This window comes from Carya illinoinensis, chromosome 9 (genome assembly GCF_018687715.1).
Source record: "Carya illinoinensis cultivar Pawnee chromosome 9, C.illinoinensisPawnee_v1, whole genome shotgun sequence".
In the NCBI taxonomy this organism is placed as follows: domain Eukaryota; kingdom Viridiplantae; phylum Streptophyta; class Magnoliopsida; order Fagales; family Juglandaceae; genus Carya; species Carya illinoinensis.
Window position 1 is genome coordinate 19,377,921 of NC_056760.1, and position 7,094 is coordinate 19,385,014.

The window sequence follows — 7,094 nt, forward strand, 5'->3', positions numbered from 1 at the left end:
TCTTCAGATACCCTAATCCGGCCACCATAAAGGTTGCTTCCTCGGGCAAGGGCCACCTCCCCACGGCTCTCACTAGTTTACTGGCCCAATTTTGGCCCCTTGGATGATGGCTATCCATAGAGGCAGTAGGGGGTCGCCCTCTCGCCATGGAGCCACCCATTGAGACTCTTTAGAACATTGGCAATGGTTTAGTTAAGGGTAAAAGTACAATTTGCCTAAAATCACATGATTTGCCTTTTGTCTTTGTTATTCAAGATATAAATCACATTAGATTATACATCTATTAGTCAAAATAATAATAAAATAATACTTTTTTAATAATAATATTTTTTATAAATCTTCTTTTCCATATTTTATAATTATACTAACCATATGTTAATTAATAACTTAATTTTTATTATTAATTAATAATTTGTGGGGACTTGGGAGCGAAATCACGAGGGAAATGAAATTGGAGTGGTTGGAGATAGTAAGATTTGGAATAAAATAATTATTTGCCTATGAATAGTGTAATGCCAAAGATGACATTCATTTTGAATTTACTGTAACTCAACGGTTTAACTTCTTCTTTTAAGCTAGACCAATGCAATAGTTTTAAGGAAAAATTAAGCATATTTTTGGAATGATTGGCATTTGGCTAAGTTAATGCTATTACTCTAAGGTGGTAAATACTTTTTTTAATTAAATTTTTTAAGTTTAAATCTTCTAATATTAACTGTTTTTTATATTTTTATCTTTTAAGTTTATATTTAAAAAAAATTCAGAGAAAAAAAAAATTGTCACGTTTTTTTAATTGAGTGTTTCTTAGTTTATTTTCTAAATTCAATTTAAGTTTATTTTTTCCCCAAATTTCTAAGTATTCTCTACTTAGTTAACAACTATTTTTAATCTCCTGCCCATTTCTTAATTTTATTTATTTTTTCTCATTTTTTTTACATCATGATTGTGCACTTTAGTATCTTTCATCACTTGATTAGTTTTAAGCTGTCAAGTGGGCTCGGCTTCAGCATTTCGACTTTTCGAGTCATATTACTAACGAAAATTAGATTGAAGGAACACTCTTAGATTTAGCTGAGAGAGTAAGAGTATTGGCATTAACTTAACCAAATATCAGCATATCTAAATTGATAGGTTTTTATCTCTTACATTCATTGCATTGGAGTAGTTATAATTTGCTAACTTGACATCTGAGCTACAATATAGTAAACTCGTCTCCATCTTTGACGTAATATTATTCATAGCTAAAATAATATTTTATTCCAATAATTTAAGTTGAGGAAAAATAATAGTTGAGAAACAATAATGTAAGTAAAAATTAAATTATTAATTAACATATGGTTAGTGTAGTTGTAAAATATGAAAAAAAAAATTATTATTAGAAAATAATATTATATTCTTCTTTTGATTAATTCAATATGGAGTTATATCTTAAATGATTCTGATTTTATGTGAAATATGTATTTTTAACTAAATTTTAAATCTGGCTTTGGCTGGATCAATATGAATGCTTTATGGAGTTTCTTTGTTTAAAAATAAAATAAAAAATAAAAAAATTACCCTATGAACTCTTTTAATAATGAAAATATTAGATTTATCTTTTTCAAAAACTTTAAACATTTTAGTTAACATTATAACAAAACTGGTCTAAAATAATCTAACATGAGATCCTTATAGTTTATTTTTCTCCGTCTTCTTTTATGCTTTTATGTAATCGAATAATAATCATGACTTTCTCTCGCTGATATTATTAAGGCCCGGTTTGGTTACCAGATACATATGAGATATTTCCATCCCATTTGTATCGTATAATAGTTTTTTCTATCTAAATATATTATATTTCATCTCTAAATTTTAAACATATCCACTTAAAATAAATAGTAATGAACAATTAAAACTGACATGAACAGTGCGTAAACAGTATATGAACAATGCACAATTAAGCTCTCTATAAAATAATGGGACCCAAACCTTTTTCAAATCCTAAAAATTAAAAACCATATCATCTTATCTCACTATTTAAACGTATATTTTTTTACAAACTATTTCATCTCATTTTAATTCAAAAATTTTATTACTATTCAAATATCTCATTTTATCTGAACTGTGTATCCAAACAAGGTCTAAATCACCTATCATTTAATTTCTAAAATAAGTGAAAGTGTCTATTTTTTTAATACTAAAAAGTAGAGAAATTTTTGCATGTTAAACATATGAAGACCTCGTCTTTCTTCTTCTTCTTCTTTTTTAATCATGAATTTCTATTAATGCAATTTATAGCGATGCCTTTTACTCTATCAACCAGCAATTGAAGTGAGAGTCTCATGAAACTTTGTTGCTTACTCTACCAACCTACAATCGAAGTGAAAGTCTCAAGAAACTTGGTGGAAGATGCATCTGATAGTTAAGTTAGAGAGGGAATTACTTTTCTTCATAATCAAAACCAGAATCCCTTTATAATGTACCTGGTAGGTATATGGGTTGAAGTATTTTATTGTGGCTTACCTTTTCAAGGGCATAATTCTTGGTGCCTTGTTAGGAATGTTTCCTTCATGAGCTCGATTTTGCCATTGACAGTATCCTTCTATTTCAAGTATCTCGCTGCCGACAGTGCCCATCAAGTGCGAATGTCTCGTCGTTGATTATTTATTTTCAGCTCGAGTATCTCATTTGAACTTATCTCTTTGTATCATGAAGTTATAGGGATACAGTTGATTGAGCTTTCTTATCGAGCATGATGTCTTTTTAGACTTTACTTTGAGCCTATGTGGTGTGTATGGCGTTATTTTATTCTTTGGTCATTTGTTGTCACTTGAATTTCTTACAACTTTGCCTTTTTCTGCCAACTAGCCTTTCCTTGCCAAACATATATATTCATGCCCAACAGTTACTCCTCAAGTTCTCGCCACACGTGTGTCCCTTTTTGTGCTATGCACAGTTTGTCTCCCTAGGCATTTTTCTTGCTTGATGGTTTGTTGGACACCCTTACCCCTACCTCACCATGCAACATGAAATTTGATGTCTCGTTTGACAGATATCATTCTTGTCTCTTCATGCAACACAAAATGCAGGATTTTGTTTTGTGCACTCTCTCTCACTTGCCATGTGGTGTCTTTCTCTTGGGTTGCTGCCTGTATCCTTATGTTGTCCCCCCATCTTCCTATAACCACCATTCTTTCCTTACTTATTTTCTACTTTTGACCATATCTCCTTATTTCTAGTTTTTCATCTTCGATCTTCTAGTTCTTTGCACTTCTCCTGCCTTAATGGCTCCTAAAAACCTTTCTCATAATACTTCTTGTTCTTCTCGTCTACGTTGGTCATTGGACAGCTCTCACAGAGTTTACTCCTCTTGACTATAAAGTCCCCATGGTTGTTGTTGTTGTTATTGGATCAACCAACACCTTATGGGGCGACAATGCTTATGCCAATCCCTTAAGGGCTCAACTTGTGGTTCCTTCACCAAACAAAGGAATGTCCTTCGAGGATGGCCTCGCTAGTGGACCTGCTGAGCAAGCAGAACTTCCTCACTCGAGGTAGTTCCTAAGGGGCTTGGTCCTACTTTAGAGGCTTCTAGTTACTCCTAGGTTATCCTCACTCTGTTTAACCTAGAAGTGTTTTAATCTTCTGATCCTTTAATCACTCGAATAGCCAGGGAACTTGACTAATTCTTCTCCCCAATATGTAACTCTGCTACTAGCGTACGTGTCGTAATCTTCTTTATGCTTGTTATAAATTACCTAGTTTGTTTATTGCAGAATTTATTTTCTTTAGCTCAATGGTTGCTCGACGTCAATCTAGACTAGAGGAATAGGTGCAATCTTCTTGCTCGTTAATGAAAGATGTCCAGTAAGCCGCGTCTGAAGTGGTAGGGGAGAGGAAACAATGGGAGGAGGCTTACTCCCTATTAGGCGCCCACTTATGTGTGCAAGAGGCAGAAATTGCCATGCTAAAGGCTGAGGTATCAGACCTTTGGTGCACTTTGGCCTTAGAAGGATCTTCGTTGGTAAAGGCCTAAGGTGAGCTGGATTAGGTCTTAGAGCACGAGTAGGGGGCCCTATAAACTGCATAGTTTCTGGAAGATGAGTTGGCTGCTAAGTTTCAATCCAATGGTGAGCTGTGAGCTAAATTAGAGGAGGCAGTGAGGGTTGCTCTCGAGCCAAATTGCTTTGCCTATGCAAAGAGAATTTCAAAAGCTAAGTCTCGCAAAAAACTCCATATAGACCTCAACATTGCCTGGGGGTAGGTGGTGCAAGTTGATACTAGCTAGCGAACTATTAGGGAGGAAATTTGCAAGGCAAACAAGCTCTATATTAAGTTATTCAAGATTAGTGAAACGTTGTGAAAGAAGCTCACAAAGGCTAACAAATATGCCAACAAACTAGATGCCTAACTATGGTTAGCGATTTACAAGGTAATTCATCTTTCTCCCCAGCTATCCATGACCCTTCAAGTTCACAATCGGGTGTGGGAAACCAGATATAACCTTGGTCTTTGGATGCTTTAAAGGTTCATGCTAGCTCATCCTAGAGAAGACTTTTGGTCCTTGGAGCTGCGTAATGTCTTTCTCGATGCAATGGCCTTGACCATCTTGAATTCTCTAGAAGCCAACGTGATGCCTAACTCCTTTGCTTCCTCCTCCTCTTGATGGTAGCTGGAAAACTTATCCTTAAGGCTAGCTCCTTCTTTTGTTTGCATTGGCTATAATGTTATTTGATATATATTTTGTAATGAACTTATGTAAGGGATATACGTTGTTATAGATATATTTTGTGACTAATGGCTATTGTGAATTTTCTTTCACATTTGTTGTTACTCTTGTTTTTGCCCTTCCTCTTTCTTTTTCTTTTTTCTTTTTAATTGCTTTTACCTTGCTAGTTTCCTCTACCACAATGGTTGCCAAAGCTCAGCTTGGTCTTTGGATACAAGTTGGTCGCCAAGGTGCTTGTCAACCTTGGTCGCTAAAACTCAGCCTCCACTCTACTAGGCTTGGATTTTTGGATGCACATTAGTTGCTAAGGTGCTTGTTAGCCTTGGTGGATGAGCTTTGGATGTGAGTTGCTCACCAAGGTGAGTGTTAGCTTTGGTCACTGAAGCTTAGCTTGGGTTTTGCTAGAAACTATTGATGCAATTTTTAGTGGTGTCTTGCACCAGTTCCACGTACTCTACCAGCATGGAATTAGAGCAGAAGTATTAGGAAACCTAGTAACCTGGTGGAGGATGCCTCCGATGGTTAGTTAGAAATTGAATCACTTCTCTTTGTAATCAAAACCATAATCCCCTTATAACATATCAAGCAAGAGATTTTATAAATGTTGATATGTTCTTTTGTGGCTTTACCCTTTTGGGGGCTCAATTCTTGGCACCCATTTTGGAATGTTTTCTTTCTTAGCTTGATTTTGTCGATGATATTGTCCTTCCGATGCGAGGGTTGATATGGGTTAAAAAAATCGGTGAACCGATAAATTGGACTGGACCAAACTGGGTTTGGTCCTGTACTGGTTCTATTTTTCTCAAAACCAATTAAAATCGGTCCAATTTTGATTTTCCTTTTTCTAACATCGGACCAGTTTATATATATTTTTTAATTTTTTATATTGTATAAAATATTTTTATATGATTTTTTATATTATATAATTTTTATATATAGTATACATAATTATATATAAAATAATTTTGTACAATATGATAAATTACTAATTAATATAATATTAAATTTTAAAATCCTATATAAATAAATATATATTATAATATAACACTATAGTCTATAATATAATTATAATATATATTATAATATATTATCACTATATTATTATATACTATAATATATATACTATATAATATATCGAAAAAATGGGACTAAACTGGACTGGAATTAGTAAAATCGAAAGTATTGGTTTAGGGATATAACCGGTATGGTATCAGTTCTTAAAATCTCAAAACTGGTATATACCAATTCAATTCCAAAATATATCTAAAACTGGACCAAACTAGATCGATTACACCCCTAGTTGCTGATAGTATTCTTTCAGTGTGAGTATCTCGTTTAGACTTATCTTTGTGGATCCTGACCTTATAGGAATGTGGTAGATTGAGCTTCCCTACCGAGCATGATATTTTCCAGGACTTTACTTCTGGCCTGTGTGGTGTGTATGACATCATTCTATTATTTGATTGCCAGTTGTCAAGTGAATCCCTTGTGATTTTGCCTTTACCCGCCAGTTAGCAATTCCTCGCCAAACATATATATTCATGCCCAACAAAATAGTATACTATTTTATTTTCAAAACTTACAAAAAAATAAAAATAAAATGCTTTCAAAAAACTTTTAAGATCACTTCTTTTGATTATTTGTAAAACACATTTTAAGTAATTTAAGATTTGTTTCAATAAAAATAAATAAATAAAAGGGTAAGGGCTTGTTTGGAAAAAGATCATCTTAAAATTCTCATCTCATTTTCTTTCTAAATATCACTCAAATACAAATATTTTTAAACTAATCATTACAATTTTTCTAAACATTCAAACAAAAAATAAAAAAATAATTTAACTTTTTCATATTTAAAAAAAATAATAATATTAAAAAATTATATACTAACAACAATTTAACTGAATGTTTTTTTATTCAACTTTTAATTCAAATGATCTCATTACTATTCATAAATTATTTTATTAATATTCACAATTTTTTTCCTCATGGGCCAGTTTGGTTCCCAACTTATCCTAACTAATTATTATAATTTTTTTTAAATTCTAATATAAAATATATTAAACAATTCAAAATTTTCAAATCTCAAAATAATAATAATATTAAAAAATAATATTCTAACAATATTTTATTCAACTTTTAACTTTAATCTTAACTCAACTCAATTCAGTTAAATATCGCAGCATTAGAATGGAACCCTAGGTTCTTGAGCATCCCCATCCGCTCCCCTATTTCACTATTATTCCTAAATTATGGGAAAAAATTTTAGGGTTTTGCTGAAAATCCCCTCTCATCCCATTCCCTATTTTAGGGTTTTGCTATTGAGAACAAATAATGATTTCCCACATATAGGAAATGACTGTTCATCCTCAAAGTGATATTTCGGTTG